General features: G+C 48.8%; 1 long non-coding RNA gene across 3 annotated transcripts in view; it reads left to right on the top strand.

Moving 5' to 3' along the window:
* Window positions 1-16789, top strand: part of LOC111750868 (uncharacterized) — a 59093-nt gene that overhangs the window by 34159 nt on the left and 8145 nt on the right. The window contains exon 6 of one of the 3 annotated variants that reach the window (XR_002785925.2): window positions 4680-16378. The exons of 1 other annotated variant lie outside the window; for it this stretch is intronic. This is a non-coding gene — a long non-coding RNA (uncharacterized LOC111750868). One more of the 3 variants, XR_002785924.2, reaches the window with a different exon arrangement.

Below are 16789 nucleotides of genomic sequence, written 5' to 3'. Positions count from 1 at the left end.
GAAATCCCTTACTTCTCTGTCCCCACCTATTAACATCTCCCGAGGCCAAGCTCACAAGGCTGTGTGAAAAACTTTCCTGATCTCACCCAGTCAGAAACGTCCATTGAAAGTTCCCTAAGTATTTATTGAGTGCCTGCTGTCTAGGCACTGTGCTAGAGTTAATCCCTCCATTCTTCTTTCACAGTCATTGCTGTGCCACAGCACTTATATTCTGCCCTGTCCTAAAGCACTAATTTTTCTCTCTAGAGCCTAGACAGTAATCAAAAAGCCAAACCACTCCCATCGTATTGATTCCGACTCATGGCGAGGCCATGTGTTGCACAGTAGCACTGTGCTCCATAGGGTTTTCAAGGCTGTGACCTTTAGGAAGCAGATCATAGACCAGTCTTCATAGGTCTCTCTGGGTGGGTTTGCACTGCCAACTTTTTGGTTAGTAGTTGGGTGCTTAACTGTTTTCGTCACCCAGAAACTCCAGTCTAGACCGTAAAAACCCAAACCAAACCTACTGCTGTTGAGTCGATTCCAACTCACAGTGATCCTGTAGGACAGAATAGAACTGCTCCATAGGGTTTCCAAGGCTGTAAATCTTTTCTTTTTGTAACAAATTTGCCCAATATAATGCATCGTTTGATTTCTTTTTTCTTTTTATTTATTTTTTATTATTGTACTTTAGATGAAGGTTTACAGAACAACCTAGCTTCTCATTAAACAATTAGTATACATATTGTTTTGTGACATTGGTTACCAACGCCATGACATGCCAACACTCTCTCTTCTCGACCTCGGGTTCCCTATTACCAGCTTTCCTGTCCCCTCCTGCCTTCTAGTCCTTGCCTTTCATTTTGTTTCATGGGCCTGTCTAATCTTTGGCTGAAGGGTGAACCTCAGGAGTGACTTCATTACTGAGCTAAAAAGGTGTCTAGGGGCCATACTCTCAGGGTTTCTGTAGTCTCTGTTAGGCCAGTAAGTCTGGTCTTTCTTCGTGAGTTAGAATTTTGTTCTACATTTTTCTGCAGCCATGTCCAGGACCCTCTATTGGGATCTCTGTCACAGCAGTCAGTGGTGGTGGCTGGGCACCATCTACTTGTACTGGACTCAGTCTGGTGGAGGCTATAGTACTTGTGGTCTGTTAGTCCTTTGGACTAATCTTTAAAAAAAAAAAAAAATTTTTTTTTTCTTTTTTAATATTTACAAGGCTGTAAATCTTTATAGAAGCAGGCTGCTACATCTTTTCTTCCGCAGAGCAGGCTGGTGGGTTCAAACCACTGACCTTTCAGTTAGCAGCAGAGCACTTAACCACTGCACTACCAGGACTCTTCTAGACAGTAAAGTGCCTTACAAACTTTCATAGTTCCCATGGCCAGTTTGAGCCAGGGCAGTCTCTGTGTCCTGGACTTTTCTCCCTGGCCGCAGCCCTCCCCACACAGAGAGCAGGACAGCTGTGTCAGTTGCCCCACCCATGAGCCAGTTGTGAACAAATCTGAGCATGCTCAGAAGGACCATGCGGTACTACCACCCAGTTGGAGATTCAAAGCCCTTGAGAGGTAGCCCCCAAAGAAAGATCAAGGCTATAAACTGTTATTGTAAGTGTGTCTCCTCCGTGGGTTGTGTGGAGATCAAAGTCCCAAGGAAGTGGAAGGTTGCTCTCTGACAAAAACACCATATTTTTAGAATCGTGGGGTGGTTTAGGATGTTTGCCCCAATGCAGAGGGTGGGGTTGGGGGGTGGAGGCCAGGGTCTGTGATCTTGAGCTAAGAGTTGGTGGGAGCGGGTTTCCTGGCAGCAGAGGGCCCAAGGGTGGAGGCTGAAGGTGAGAGGACAGTCCGTGCAGAACCGCCAGGCCATAGCAATTCAGGGCAGGGCACCCCTCTGAGGCCTCTGCTCCATCCTCTTCTTTCAGAAACGGAAAAGCTGAGATCCAGAGAGGAGCAGAGGCTTGGCCAGTCTCCACCCCACACACACACCCTGTCTGGGGAGCCGAGGCTTGCACATATGAAACTGGTGGAGGACAATGCATGCATTCTGTAATCAGGGCTAATTGGTGTGGTTCCCAAGGAGGAGGAATGCCAGGCGTTTGGGGGCAGAACATCAGTGGGTCTCTGAACCAACCGCCCAGGAAGACGCTATGGAGAATTAGACTAGCTTCTGGGGCCTGGGAGGATAAACTTGGGTGATAGTCCAGCACCAGGGGCAAAAGCTAACTGGTGGGCACCAACTTGACCTGAACATGGGGAACAGTGGAAGACTGGCATGGCTGGGGCAGGAGGTTGAATGACCCACAGACTGGATAAGACCGGAGGTTACTTGTCTGTGCCCTGAGCATTTCAGAGCTTGTTTCATTAGCTTCTACTGAGCCTCATTGTCAAAGGTAACTGGGCAAAGTAAACCAGGTACTCCCCACACCCAGAAGGCAGCAGAGGAAGTCTTGCCATGGCGTTGTCCAGCCCGCCCTACCTCTCCCCAGTTCCTCTACCTTATAATCAGGGTGGCCCTTGCTTAATGTTTATGCCAAATTCCCAAACAGCCAGGCTGGGCTGGTGAGCTATAATTTATATCATTTTTCATAGGAGTTATAGGCTCCAAAGGCTCAGACTCCTTCAAATGGGAACCACATTGGAGAAGGGATAAACCAAGAGGATGGAATGTTAAGAAATCTGGTCTCAGGAAGCTACCTGCTTCTTGTTTGAGACATGCCTCGGTTCATTAGTCGGTTCCTGTCTGGTTTTCAGAGATGGCAGAGCAGCCATGGATTCCAGCCTAACCTCGATGGGCATCTGCACTGAGGCTGGGGTGACCAGCTCACTGTAATCTTCACGGCCCCTGGTGTTCCCCGATCTAAAGCTTGTGAGGCCTTTAGGAGCACACTGCTCTTTGTCCTCATGTGTCCCCACAGAGCCATCTGGAGAAATCCGAGTCTGGGCAAACCCCCATTGGCTGGTGCACAGGAGGGAGGATTCGGGGATCCCCCAGTCACTGCTTTTTCCAAACTGAGCAGTGCTCTGGAGTAGGCAAAGGGTCAGCAGCAATGAAAACAAATGAGCTACAGCTATGCACAACGTGGATGAATCCTTGAGCAGAAGAGGCTAGCCACAAAATATTACATATGATTGATGCCATTCACATGAAGTTCAAAACCAGGCACAACTATTCTATGGTGTTAGGGGAGGCAAGCTGAGGGGGTAAAATATAAAGAAATGTATGAAAGTGATTACTTTAAAGGTTGGGATAGTGGTAACCTTTAGTGAGGAGGGAGTCCCTGGGTGGTACAAACAGTTAATGTGCTTGGTTGATAATCAAAAGGTTAGAGGTTCAAGTCTACCCACATGTACCTTGGAAGAAAGGCCTGGCCATTGAAAACCCTATGGACTCAGCTCTCCTCTGACATACATGGGGTCACCATGACTCAAAGTCAACTCTATGGCAACTGGTAACTGGTTTTAGTAAGAAAGAAGGGGGATAAGATTGGGAGGGGTGTGGGGAGTTTCCAGGGGGCTTGCCACATTTTACTTCTTTATTCTGGAGGCAGCTACATGAATATTCACTGTATAGTAATTCATTAAGCTATACACTTAGGTACTTTTCTCAGTATGTTATTTTTCATGATAACAACCAAAAGCCAAACCCGTGCCGTTGAGTCGATTCCGACTCATAGCGACCCCATAGGACAGAGTAGAACTGCCCCATAGAGTTTCCAAGGAGCATCTGGTGGATTCGAACTGCTGACCCTTTGGTTAGCAGTCATAGCACTTAACCCCTACGCCACCAGGGTTTCCATTTTTCATGATAAGAAAGTTTAAAAAAAACAGAAACGGGGCATTGAGCCACTGAGCATTGCACTGCCCTCCCCAGTTTGCTTGTTTTTTCCATCTCACTTTTGCCTGCTGCCCCCCAGGAATGCTTTCTCCTCCCTTCCTCTGCACCCATGGTCAGACCCTCCCAGTTGTCCCTCCCAGGCTGGCTCAGGCCTAGTCCTGTCTTGGGGCTGATGGAGCCACAGGTTGGTGAGGCTTCCTGACCCCCCAGACAGCCCAGGAGCTCAGAAGGCCTGGGCCTCTCTCAGTAGTCCTTAGCCTCCCCTGGGCCCAGCCAGCACTGGGACCTGTGGTGGTGTCCTTAAGGGTTCAGGGACAGGTCCCTTTGGCTGGAGAGATTCCTCACTTGCCCTCATTAGGTCAGGAGTGGTTGGGGCTGTGTGGACTTCTCAACTGGCTTCCTGCAGAAACTGCCACTGGCTATGGGCTGATAAATGGACCACAGGACCTGAGTGGACAGCCATGGGGCTTCAGGCCGCAGGCCTGCCCTGGTAAGCTGGCTCTCCGAGGAACATCCTGGAGAGTCTTCACCATGAACGAAGGCCATGTCTTCTGAACATGTGTATATTTTTGGAAAAAAAAAGAAAAAAACTCTGATCTTCAAAGTTCTGTTCGCTTCTTTTATTTTCTTCAAGGAGAACGATTGATACACGAAAGCAGGTGTTGCCTTTTAATGGGTTAAAGGAATCCCTCACTATTGACGTTGAATAAACTGTATGAGAAAATGAACAGCAGGTGGGGGGTCCCTAGATAGGAGGGGAGACTGGGCTGTGGGGGCTGGGCTCCAGCACCCTCTTCATTTTTCTGGGGGCAGATGAGCCTCCCTGAGGTGCCCAGGCCGACTATCTCTTCCCCCGGACCTTTCAGGTGAGAAACTTTCCATTGTTGCCTTATCTCGTGGCAATCCGCCTCGCCGCCTTGCAGCGACCACAGGTGCGCGCAGATCTGAGGCCTGATCTGTTCCACTCTCTTTGTGCCAAGCAGAGCAGGGGCCGCGAACCCCAGCATGAAACGGCGCCCACAACCACAAGGCCCCATGTGCGCCCTCTGAAACCGTAGGTAAAGACAATTACCGGCAATTTCCATAGCATGGTTTGTTTTTTGTTCAAAGGCCATGGAGGCATTCTCAGCAGCGAGCCCAAAATATAGCATTCCCACCACATGCCGCCCTCGTAAATGCGCAATAAAAGCTGTGGTCGCTTTGTCCCGGCTCTTCCTTTTAACAGTCAGATCTTCGAGTTTGATGTTGAAACTGCTTTTTTCTTAACGTGTACTTTGATGGCTCAGATAACGCTCCATGATAAGGAACCTGCCTTCGAAACCGCTCACTGTACCTCGTGGTCACCATTAGGATACGCGTCACAAGGGAAAATCAGGTGCCCGAAGTTATGAGAAGTGGGATACAAATGTGCTGAGTCTGTGAAATGATTTTCTCTGCTGCCTGTACTGGAGATTTTGCAAAACAGAAACAAAAAAATAAAATAAAACAAAAAACCAGACACCGATCAGAGGGGATTTGTGAAAGGAGAAAATAGTGGACAATGTTTCAGAAAGAGCTGTTTCTCCCTTGCAAAAGTTGCTGAGAATCTGCTCTTGGTCACTTAGGCCCATCAGTTTTCCTTAACTGAAAAGATTCCACGATGCGGCTGTTAAATGGCCCAGAGTCCCTGAGAGCACTCTTGGGGGAGGTCGCTGAGGTTCCCAGTTCATCAGCTACCACGTCTCCTCTGGTTGAGTTTGTGCTCTTCCGTTTTTTGCATCAGTGTTTAGAATCTACCAAGGGCTGACCACACCTGAAGCCATTACATCACGATAGGATTAGGCCCTTGTGTTTCTTTGTGTAAAGTTGATTGGTTTTTTCAAAGCACTTTGATGTCTGTATCTTTCCCCCATCCTGCTGAGAAGGCTGACATCAATATGGTGGCCAGCACAAACCCCAGTAGGCGTTTTGTTGTTGTTATGTGCTGTCCAGTCGATTCTGACTCATAGTGACCCCATGTGGCAGAATGGAACTTCCCCATGGGCTTGTCTAGGCTGTAATCTTTACTGGATTCTTTACTGGCTCTACCACTGAGCCACTGGGTGGGTTTGAACTGCCAACTATTTGGTTAGCAGCGAGCATTAACTGTTGTGCAACCAGGGATCCTTCCAGTAGGTGTACTTATACCTATTACAGACAAGGTGAGAGTGATTAGGACAATGACTGGCCATATCCGCAGAAAGAACCCTGAGGTTGAGAGAGGGCTTCTTGGTGGAGGTCCCAGAATTGCATCTGCAGAGACCAGGCATTTTAAAAGACCTCCAAACTCTGGACTGAAATCAGTGGCTTTCCAGGTCTCTTAAAAAAGAGACCATGGTGGCTCTTGTTTTCCTTTTCAGCTTTGTTTTGTGCCCAGGGAGCCTGGAGATCCTGGGCGTGTGAGGTGTAGGGATTAGAGCTGGTTTGAATCCGACAGACTGAGGCTTGAATCCTGGCTTATTAGCTTACTTACTGACCACGGGCGTCCCCGTAGTAAAAGCTCTTTAGGGTCCCTGCCAGACGTGACAGTCTGTGAATCTGTGATTCTATGAATTACCCTGGATTTGCATAAGCATAACATCTTATAGGTTTCGAAGCACTTTCACATACCTTTCAATAGCTCATTTGATCTCTACCACAGCTCTGCGCGGTGGCCAGGCAGACAGGCGTGCCATGTTTTCATATCCCCATTTGAGCACAGGGGTTGGGTGGGGGAAGCTGAAGCCCAGAGAGATGGAATGGCCAGCCATAGGAACAGCCAGAGGCTGGTGGCTGGCCAAGACTTCTGGACCACTCTCTTGTGGAAAGCCCCATCCACTGGACTCAGGGATGTGGCACCACCAGGACTGAGGCCTCCTTTCCATGTGCTGCACCAGGTGCAGGGCCATAGCCCTGCACAGAACACTTTGCGGCATTGGAAGAGATACTCCAGGAGGGTGCTACAAAGGCCATTCAGAGGCAGACACCCTGGAATCACTGCTCCAGCAGACTCTCTCCTCTTCAGCCCCTCCCTCAAGCCCCCATCCCTACCTTTGATTGCACAAGTTTCCCCTCCTGGGATCCCCTCATTCCTCCTCCCTGCCTATCTAATTCCTAGCCACCCTTTAAAGCCAGCTGCCGTGTCTTGTGCTCTATATTCGTTTTCTTATTTAATCCTAAATCTGTTTCCTCATCTATAAGACAAGAATAGAAATATCCTCTATAGCATCATTTGGAAACCCTGGTGGCATAGTGGTTAAGTGCTACAAATGCTAACCAAGAGTTCAGCAGTTCATATCTGCCAGGTGCTCCTTGGAAACTCTATGGGGCAGTTCTACTCTGTCCTACAGGGTTGCTATGAGTCGGAATTGACTCGACGGCAGTGGGTTAGTTGGTTAGCATCATTTATCTCCATTTTACAGATGGAGAAACTGAGGTGGAGAGGGTTAAGCCACTTGCCTGTAGTCACACAGCTAGTAAGAGATGGAGGCAGGATTTGAGTCCTGTACCTTATGACCTAAAAAGCCCAGAACCTTATGCACCACACCACACTGATTCTTCTACCCCATTCACAAAGCACTTGAGGACCACTATGGCCTGTGGCCACTCCTCCTCCTCAGTGCACTCCCAACCTCTGCTGAGTGTGTGTTCTATGGGTCCCTCTTGTCTCCCCCTCCAGGCTCTGAGTGCTGCAGGTCAGGGACTGCATCCTGTTCAGTTCTATCCACTCCTCACAGCTGCCTGGCACATCGTTGGCACTTGGTAAGCCCTTGCTATTCGAAGGCTCAGAGAGTGAAGATACCTGCAGGGCAGAAAGACACCAAGGCCAGGTAGGGCCTGGAGAAGTAGGAGCTGCTCCTTCCTGCTGGTCCCAGAGAGCTGGGCTACTAAACACCCAGGGCCCCCTGGCCTACCGCTGAGAGCACAGAAGTGCAGTGGGGTGGCCCAGTTTGTTCCTCTTACACTGACCACAAACTTACGCTGGCTCTTCTCACCATGCAGAATAATGTGATGTTTAAAAACACAGGCCCATCCGTTGTGTGACCCAGGGCAAATGACTTAATGTATTTCAAAATCTAAGACTTCATTCCTCATAAAGTGCACAATATTTTATGTCCCATGAGAAAGAAAAAACACTCCCTGACAGTTAAACTATGACAAGCTATCAATCTCAAGATGCATCTGGATTTCAGAGATGTTAAGATTTGTAAATATACTTCACAAAATAAAATATACAAATGACTGATAAGCACATGAACAGATGCTCAATGTCATTAGTCATCAGGAAAATACAAAATAAAACAACAACCAGATACCACTACCTATCCAATAAAAAGAAGGGTTAAAATAAAAAGAAACTGACCTCACCAAGTGTTGGCAAGGATGTGGAGCAGCTAGAACTCTCGTACACTGCTGATGGGAATCTAAAATCTCTTTGGATAACAGATGGGCAGCTTCTCAAGAAGTTAAACATATACCTATTATATGACTCAGACATCTTAGTCTTAGGTATTTACTGAAGAGAAATTAAAACACATGTCCACACAAAGACTTATACAAAAATGTTCTTAGCAACTTTATTAGTAATAACCCAAACCTGCAAATAACCTGAATGCCCATCAACAAGTAAATGCATATAACCATGCAATGGAACAGTACTCCGGAATAAAAAAGAATTAACGATTGATACACACAACATGAATAAACCTCGCAATTATGTTAAATGAAAAAAGCCAGACAAAAGTGAATACATACTGTATTATTTCATTTATATAAAACTCTGGAAAATACAAACTAGTTTGTATTAGTTTTCAGAATGCAGATAGTGATTGCCTAAGGTCAGCAGTTGGAAGGAGGGAAGCGTGAGGAGACCTGGAGGGGGAGATGGAAGTGTTCATTTTATTGATGGCAATGACGGTTGCAGGAGTGTAAACGTAAGTTAAAACTTATTAATTGTACCCTTTAAATGTGTACAGTTTAGTATTCTTCAATCCTACCTCAATAAAGTTGAAAAAATATGAACAAATCTACGTTTTAGAATAGAACAGTTTGTCTGTGACCCAGAAATATTTGTGAGGCTTACATGAGATAAAGCGTTAGCTCAGTGCCCGGTGTGTGATACCAGTACCAGCCGCCTTTGAGTCAGCTCCGACTCATGGCAATCTGTGTGTGTCAGAGTAGAACTGTGCTCCACAGGGTTTCCAACGGCTGATTTTTCAAGAAGTAGACGGCCAGAACCTTCTTCTGAGGCACCTTTGGGTAGACTCAGACCACCAACCTTTCAGTTTGCAGCCAAACACATGAACTATTTGCACCAAGCAGGGACCACTGCCTCCCAGAGTTAAGCTGTGTGTAGCACTTTACCTCCTTAGAGGGCTTGCAGCCCATTATCACCTTTATTCCACCCTGAGACCCCTCTACAGACAAAGGCCTTGAGACTGGGAGAGGCAAGGAACCCTACCCAGGTCCTGCAGGGAGTTCGTGCAGTGCAGGCCAACATTTCTGGTCCAGAGTGAGTCTCTGGACCCGTGGCATCTCAAATTGGCCTAACCTCAGGCAAGGCAAGAGGGAACAATTCCAGCTTCCAGAGTCCTGGAAATGGTCCGGCTTTCTGGAGCTAAGGCTACTGGGGACTGGGCTTGAGAAGCCGTTGGCATCTGACTTTGGCTGTTATAGAGGGAGACTGACCACAGTGAGCAGCACAGAGAGGCAGCCGCTCGGGACTTTGGTGTTGGCGCCCTGTGGCCTGCGTGTGTGGATGCAGTGCTCCTTCTACGCAGCCCTGCACCGGCTGGGCCCCTGGTCCCATGCAAGTGAGCGATTCAGAGCTACTCTTCTCAGCAAGTGTGAGGAGCCCCCACCGCAGGCCGCCTTCAGGGCAGGCCAGCATTCGACATTACTCAGAGCTTCCAGTACCTGCCTGAGTTCAAACAGGAAGCCTGGTTTTTCCTCTCATGTCAACAACAGCCTTTATTTCTCTCTTTCTGTTCTGGCCTCAGGGGCTCCCTTGCTGGGTGGGTTTCTTGGGGTGAAGGTCTGTGGTGTCAGCGGTCCTTAGGGCCCCACCAACAGTGCTGTGGCCAGAGCTTCCTTACCTGGGAAGGCCTGGCAGAGGGCTTTGTGCCCACAGGCCTTGGGAATGACCCAGCTCCTTAGTAGCTCTGTAAACAGAGGGGGCATCTGGCCGTGCACATAGTAGGCACTCTATACATGTTTGTTCAATGGATCTAGACTGAAGTCTAACAAGTGCAGGTCCTCCCAGGTATCTAGCTCAGTAAACATCACCTCTACCTGCTCCCTCAGGCCAGACACCCTGGAGATGCCTCCCCAGCCCTTCTGCCCTCATTCCCACCCTAAGTGGACACTAAGGCCATCTGTACTTCTTCCTCATTAGTTCCCAAATCCTCCCCGCATGATAGCTTAGTCCAGACCCCTTTACCCCTTGCCTGATGCTACTGCTGTCTCTCACGTCTTACCTGGCCTTATTCCACTTACGGACACACAATGATCAGGGCCATCTTTCCTGGATGCTTGAAGGACCGTGACACAAATGGGCCTTTCTTTGCTCACCAGCCCAGCATACCTCCCTATGCCTGTGTGGCAAAATCTAAAGTCCCTGCTGAGGCCTACAAGGCCCAGAGTGGCCTCCCATCTCTCACCCGATTCCCAGTGTGTTCTCTGTGCTTGTCCTGAGGACACCCAGCCACCTGGGGTTCTCTAATCAAGTCATGGTAGTGCTGGCCTCCTGGGCTTTGTGTGATGCCTGAGCAGGACTCCACTCCCCAGTGCCTGCCTGCCACGGAGCTCCTAGTGAATCCCTCCCCTCTCCCACTGCCTCCACCCATCCTTCGCCTTTCTACGTGTGTATGCAGCTGGCTTTTGCATGTATCACCCACCCGTGTGTGTCTTCACAGCTTCCAGCCTCTGAGGGCAGAGTCTCATCTGGCCGTGTCTGCAGGCCAGCCCAGCTCTGCCCAGTCAAGGAGGGTCCAGCATGGACCAAGTTGTTTGGCAGGTATGTGCTGGACAGCCACCATTCTGTAGCTTTCACAACCTCAGGGGATCAGATGTGGAAGCATCTAGTATGTGACAGCAATTGGCCTCCCCCTTTTGTCCCCAGATTCCGTGATGCGAAAACAGGTCCTGCGGCGTTGGTAATTAGGGGGTAGGGCCACAGTGGAAAAGCTTCTTTCTAGGAGACAGTCTGTGGACATCAAGCTGCTTTTATTTCCTTCTCTGGCTTGGTGGCCAAGGCTGGAACACTTAGACAACTGACATTTCGTTTTAGCTGAGCTCTGAAGAAAGTATTCACAGACTCCTAGAGAAATGGACCCCTCTGGGCTAGGTAGATGCTGGGGAGGCAAAAGGGAGGCTAGCTCTTTCTGTGCCTCAGTTTACTTATTGGTCAATACAATAGGGAGTACCTCCTCATAGGGCTGTTGTGAGGACTAAATGAGTGAATAGAACAGAGTAAGTCTATGTGTTAGTCCTGTGACGATGATGATGGACCATGGGGCATCCAGCGTGGCAGGAGTGTGCAGGTCACAGTGTGAGAAGGACAGACTCCATGCCCAGGGGCTGACCATACATCACTCTTTCATGGAAGGTTTGCTCCTTGAGGGCAGAGGCTGCATCTGGCACACAGTAGGTGCTCAGTAAGAGTTTATTGAATGGATTTAGAGTTTATAATTTTTTGGTCCAGGCTGAAGTTTTCTTTCTTCTGCCAGGGAAGGAAGACTTTGCCAGGCAATTGGGAGAGTAAGGAAGTTGAGGGTGAGAATGTTTAATCTCTTAAAAGGAGAAATACTTTAAGTGCTTATTTACAATGGAGATGCTAATTAGTAACAATCATTATCTAGTGGTTAGATCAGACCTCCTCAAAGGACTCCTGTTAGGTACCCACAGATGCCCAAACTGGGCTGAGAGTAGACAAGCTGCATTTATTGTTTTATATTTTAAAAGTCTGATTTAGCTCCTGAGAGCCAGGTAGTTGTCTCACCTGTGTCTTGCCTCTTCAGCCTGCTGCGTCCAAGGCCCCAGAGTCTTTGGGTGGGATGACACCCTTAGAGGTCATCTGGTCCAGCTCTCTGTCTCACAGTCATATGCACATGGCCACCGTGCAAGGAAGGCCATGTGTTGAACTTTTGAAGGCTGCCACGGTGCAAGAACTCCCAGCCACGGACAGGCATGCCTGGGCAGGGAGTCCCTCACACACATTGGGAGCTTCCTTGAACGTGAGCCCACTCTGTGGCTGACCCAGGCTGTGCTGGGCGCTGGGAGAGAGCAGCGAGCAAAGCAGACTTAGCCCTGCCTGTACAGGGCTCACCGTCCCGGTGGGAAGGAGGGGAGACAGACATTGCACAGACACACATAAACATGTGATTGCAACATGTGCTACAAAGGAGATGTCCAAGATGACATTGAGGGTTGACCTCAATAGGTCTGGGAGACTCAGGAAGGCCTCCCTAAGAACTGAGGGTGCAGCAGAGATCTGAAGGGTGCATAGGAGTTATCTGGGTACATGGGGGTGGGGAGGGCATTGTGGGCAGAGGGAACAGTATGTGTAGGGGATAGAAGGCCAGGGAAGCTGCACCATTAAGCAAGGTTACAGGTGAACTGGAGAGGAGGGCAGGGGCCTGAGTCTGGGATCTGGACACAGTGCCGTGGCTCTGTCTAGGTTTCCATGAGAAAGAATCCCATGATGGTGGATGTCTTCACAGCACGTGTGAGAGCTATCAAGTACCAAACCTGTCCTCGTGAGCTGAAAGTTTCCTCCATCAGGGTGGGGTAAGCATTCTTCTGCTCCAGGTTGTTTCTTGTTTAAACATTTAGTGCTCTTAGAAAAGGGGAGTCGGTGGCCTTCCCACTGCTGAATGATTGGGATGGGGTCAGGGTCAGGAGGAAAAGAGGCCACACAATGGGTGAGGCTGCTGCAGAAACCTTCTAGGTTAGCTTGACCTGGCCTGATCTGCAGCCCCTCAGGCTGCCTGAGCCTGGCAAATGGGCAACCAAACCTCCTGCCCTGACTTACATGTCAAAGTGCTTCTTCTGGCTTCTCAAGGTGAACTGGTATTTGTGAACCAGGGCCAGCACTCTGGCCTGACTCCCACCTGGGCTCTTTGTCTAACACCAGGTTACAGGACACCTCTACCCCAACATGCTCCCGGGTTTAGCTTTCTTTTTCAAATTAGGTTTAATTGAAAAGCCTCATTCATTTTTTGAAATTGACTTTTTTTCCCTAAATTTTATTTATTTTGTTGTTGTTGTTGAGAATATACACAGCAAAACATACACCAATTCAACAGTTTCTCTCTGTACAATTTAGAAGACACTGATTACATTCTTTGAGTTGTGCAACCATTCTCACCCTCTTTTTCTGAGCTGTTCCCCCCCATTAACATAAGTTTACCAACTCGTAAAATTCATATCTAATCTTTCAATTTGTTGTTGTCAATTTGGTCTCATACAGATAGTTCCTAAAAGAGCATAATGCTCAAGCAGATATTTTTTGCTAGTTAAGCTAAACTGTTGTTCGGTTTTAAGATGACTTCGGGGATATTTTTGGTTTACAGTTTAAAGATTATCTCAGGGCAATCGTTTCAGGGGTTCATCCACCCCTTCTGGCTCCAGAAGGTCTAGAGTCCATGAAAATTTGAAATTCTCTTCTTCATTTTCTTCCTTTTGATCAGGATTCTTCTATGGAATCTTTTATCAAAATGTTCAGTGATGGTAGCCAGGTACCATTCAGTTTTGGTCTCATGGCAAAGGTGGCAGTTGTTCACAGAGGCAATTAGCCACACATTCCATATCTTCCTCCTGTTCCTGACTCTACTTCTTCCTCTGCTGCTCCAGGTGAATACAGACCAATAGTTGTGCCCTGGATGGCTGCTTGCAAGCTTTTAAAACCCTACGCGCTACACAACCAACTAGGAGGTAGAATAGAAGCGCTACACACATTATTAGGCCAATTAACTGGGATGTCCCATGAAACCAGGACTGTAAACTTCCAAGCCAATGATCCAAATAAAATTGACTTTTAATGACATAAATAATACAAATATTGGGGAAAAAAATAAGCACCATGGATAAAGGTAGTGTTCCCTCATCTCAGCCCTCTCCCTAGGGGTTATTGGGTGAGTCTGTCTCCTTCCAGTCTTTATTAAATGCATTTTCATTTCTTTCTATGTAGATACAAATATAGTTTTGTTTGCTATGCATTGGTACTGCTTTACATAAATCTGAGTTATATGTATTATTTAAGCAACTTCCTTTTTTCACTTAATGGTACATCTTGGGAATCTTCGCACATCAACATACATGAACCTTCTTCATTCTTTGTAAAGGACTGCATACTCTTCCCAAGGGTGCGCAGTCCATGGGTTATTCACCCATTTCCTCACTAATGAACACTCACAGTGTTTCAGATTGTCACCATCACAAGTAATGCTGTAGCAAACATCCTTGTCTGTGTGTGTCAGCCTGGCCCAACTCAAGGGTAGTTGTCTTCATTGGTAATGAGATCTTCATCAGAGGAGGTATTCAAGTAGAGGGTGAAATAATATGTCCTCCTCACTCCAGAGCAATGATGCTAAACTTTATTGTGCATGAGAATCACCTGGAGGGCTTTTTTTTTGGCGGGGGAGGGGGCGATAAATGCTTTAGAACTTACGTTTACGCTTCGTAACTACTGAGTTGCTAGGTTCTGCTAGAATTTTAGAGCTTTGCAGAAACCTGGAATAGTTAGAAAATACTTTCTTTCAAAATAATAAGGGGAAAAAACAAAACTGATGTGTTCCCTTTTGAACATGGGAAATAGAACATTAACAGGTTGCTAATTATAATATGGAGCCCCTGCCTAGAGAGCTTTTGAAGATTAGATTGCTGGGCCAGACCCTTGGAGTTTCTGATTCAGTAGGTCTTGGATACGCCACACACAGATAGGACCTGAGAATTTCCATTTCTAATGAGCTCCCAGCTGATGCTGATGCTACTAGTCCAGAATTCCTATCTCAGGGTGTTGGCTACTCAGCACCCACTTACTTAAAGCGTCACATCACCCATGGGAGACAATGTTCAGGGAGTATTCATCCTGGACCCCTCCTCCTACTGGGAGGGGGGTGCACTAACTGGCATCTCTCTTGGTTCACGGCCCTGCAGGACACTGGCCCAGAGGTCTGGCTAGCAGGACTGTCTGGTCAGATGTTCCGGCTGTGCCTGAAAGCCCGTGGCATCTTGACTCTAGATACAGCTTCAGGACCAGCCTTTTGGGCAGCCAGCCCCTCCCCGGCCTGCCAGTGCCTGCGCCAGTCTTCCCTTTGGAGCCTAATGAAGGGCTCTGAGGCTGGCGGTGAGCTGTTTACACAGCCTGATTGGGAAGTGCTCTGGGGTTTTCATAAAAGAAACAACAGGAGACCACATCCCCAGAGAGGGTCTTCTAAAGGTCTTGAGGTTTCAGGACCCTGAGGCTGTCTTTGTTCCCAGCTGGACTGCAGGAGGTCACACCAGGGTTGGGGTAGCAGTATTGGGATGGGGGTAAGGACCCAGAGCATGTACTCTTGGAACTAAATATCCAGAAGGACTCACTCCCTTCTCGGACCTTCCTGGTGGCCTCAGGAGGGACACTTCTGCACCAGAGGATGGTCACATTCCCCCTGTGGCCAGGCTAGGACAGAGGGTAATCCCTGCCTTCTCCTTTGGAGTTGGGCAAGTTACATACTGAGGGTCAGACGCTCGCTGGTGGGCATTTGGTCAGTGCTTCTACCCAGAGCTGAACCTTGGCACCCTGTGGCTCACCAGGCCCCCTGTCGTTTGACCCTAAGGACTCAGTTCGTGAACATCAGCAACACTGACCATCAGAAAAAGCTCCCTCAGGGCTGCTCAGCACTTGGCGATTAACAGATCCTTGTTAAATAAATCAATGAGTGGGCATCTTAGGTTTCTGTAAGATGGGCCCAGGATGTTCCTTCCTGGAAGTGGGAGATGCCTCTAGGGCCAGCTATTTGAGACCCCTCTGAGCTGCTGCATCTTTTGGAGTGCTGGGTCCTCCACTACCAGGAACCTCAAATGTGAAAGGGGACCTGGGGGAAACTCCACCTTCCATCCTGGAGTTACCCTGGGACAGGCCCAACCCAAGGAGGAGGTTGGAGGGAGGGGCACTGGCTTCCTCCTTTCCTAGGCAGGCAGGAGAAGTGGGGATCTGTGGGCATCCTGTGAGGCTGTGGGAGTTCAGGGCAAGGCCAGGTAGCTTTCTGCCCGGGGATCCCACCACCGTACCCCTCAACCCCCAATCACTCACTAACTCAGCAGTAATACTGGAACTGGGGAGGGGGGGAGCAAGAATTTTAATCCTTTCAGAAAACTCAAAACTTAACTTTTCATTTCTTTCAAAACACTCTCCCGTAACCCATAAAACGAAAGCCGAGGCTCAGGGGAATTTTGCACAATGGAAAAGCTCAAGGTGTTATTTTTGGTCTGCGTGGAGCTGTTTGCAACCCACCTCTCGTTACTTGGACTAAAAGTGCCCAAGGCTGGGGGCGCTGAGGGTCTCCGGGACAGGGCTGAGCCTGTGGCCACAGAGGAGGTTGCTCCCGTCAGCGCAGCGCCAGCACGGCTCCGGCACGCTCGCCCCTTCCGGGTCGGTTGGGGAGGCGGGGGGCTCAGCCCCAGGAGGCTTCCCTTTGTGGGCCCTGAGCCCAGCCCTTTCCTCTGCCCGCTCCAAGCCGGGCGCTTTGAAGTGCAAGCGTTTGCAGCCACTCTCCCAGCGCGGCGCCGGCTCTGCCGCGCCCGCACCTTGGCAGTGAGTGGCGGAGCGCTTTGCGTGGGAATGAGCCCCATGGCGCCTGCTGGGCACTCTTTGCAAATTCATACCCCGGGAAGGCCTGGACCCGGGGGGCTCCGGGAGAATCCACCTCCCAGTTCCCAGGAACGAGGTGTTTACGGTTTGCTCCTAAAGCCTCTTTAAAGATTTGTCACCCTGTCC

The sequence above is a fragment of the Loxodonta africana genome, chromosome 2, assembly GCF_030014295.1.
Source record: "Loxodonta africana isolate mLoxAfr1 chromosome 2, mLoxAfr1.hap2, whole genome shotgun sequence".
In the NCBI taxonomy this organism is placed as follows: Eukaryota; Metazoa; Chordata; class Mammalia; order Proboscidea; family Elephantidae; genus Loxodonta; species Loxodonta africana.
Note: the sequence above shows the minus strand (reverse complement) of the source record. Positions and strands in the feature narration are given on the sequence as shown.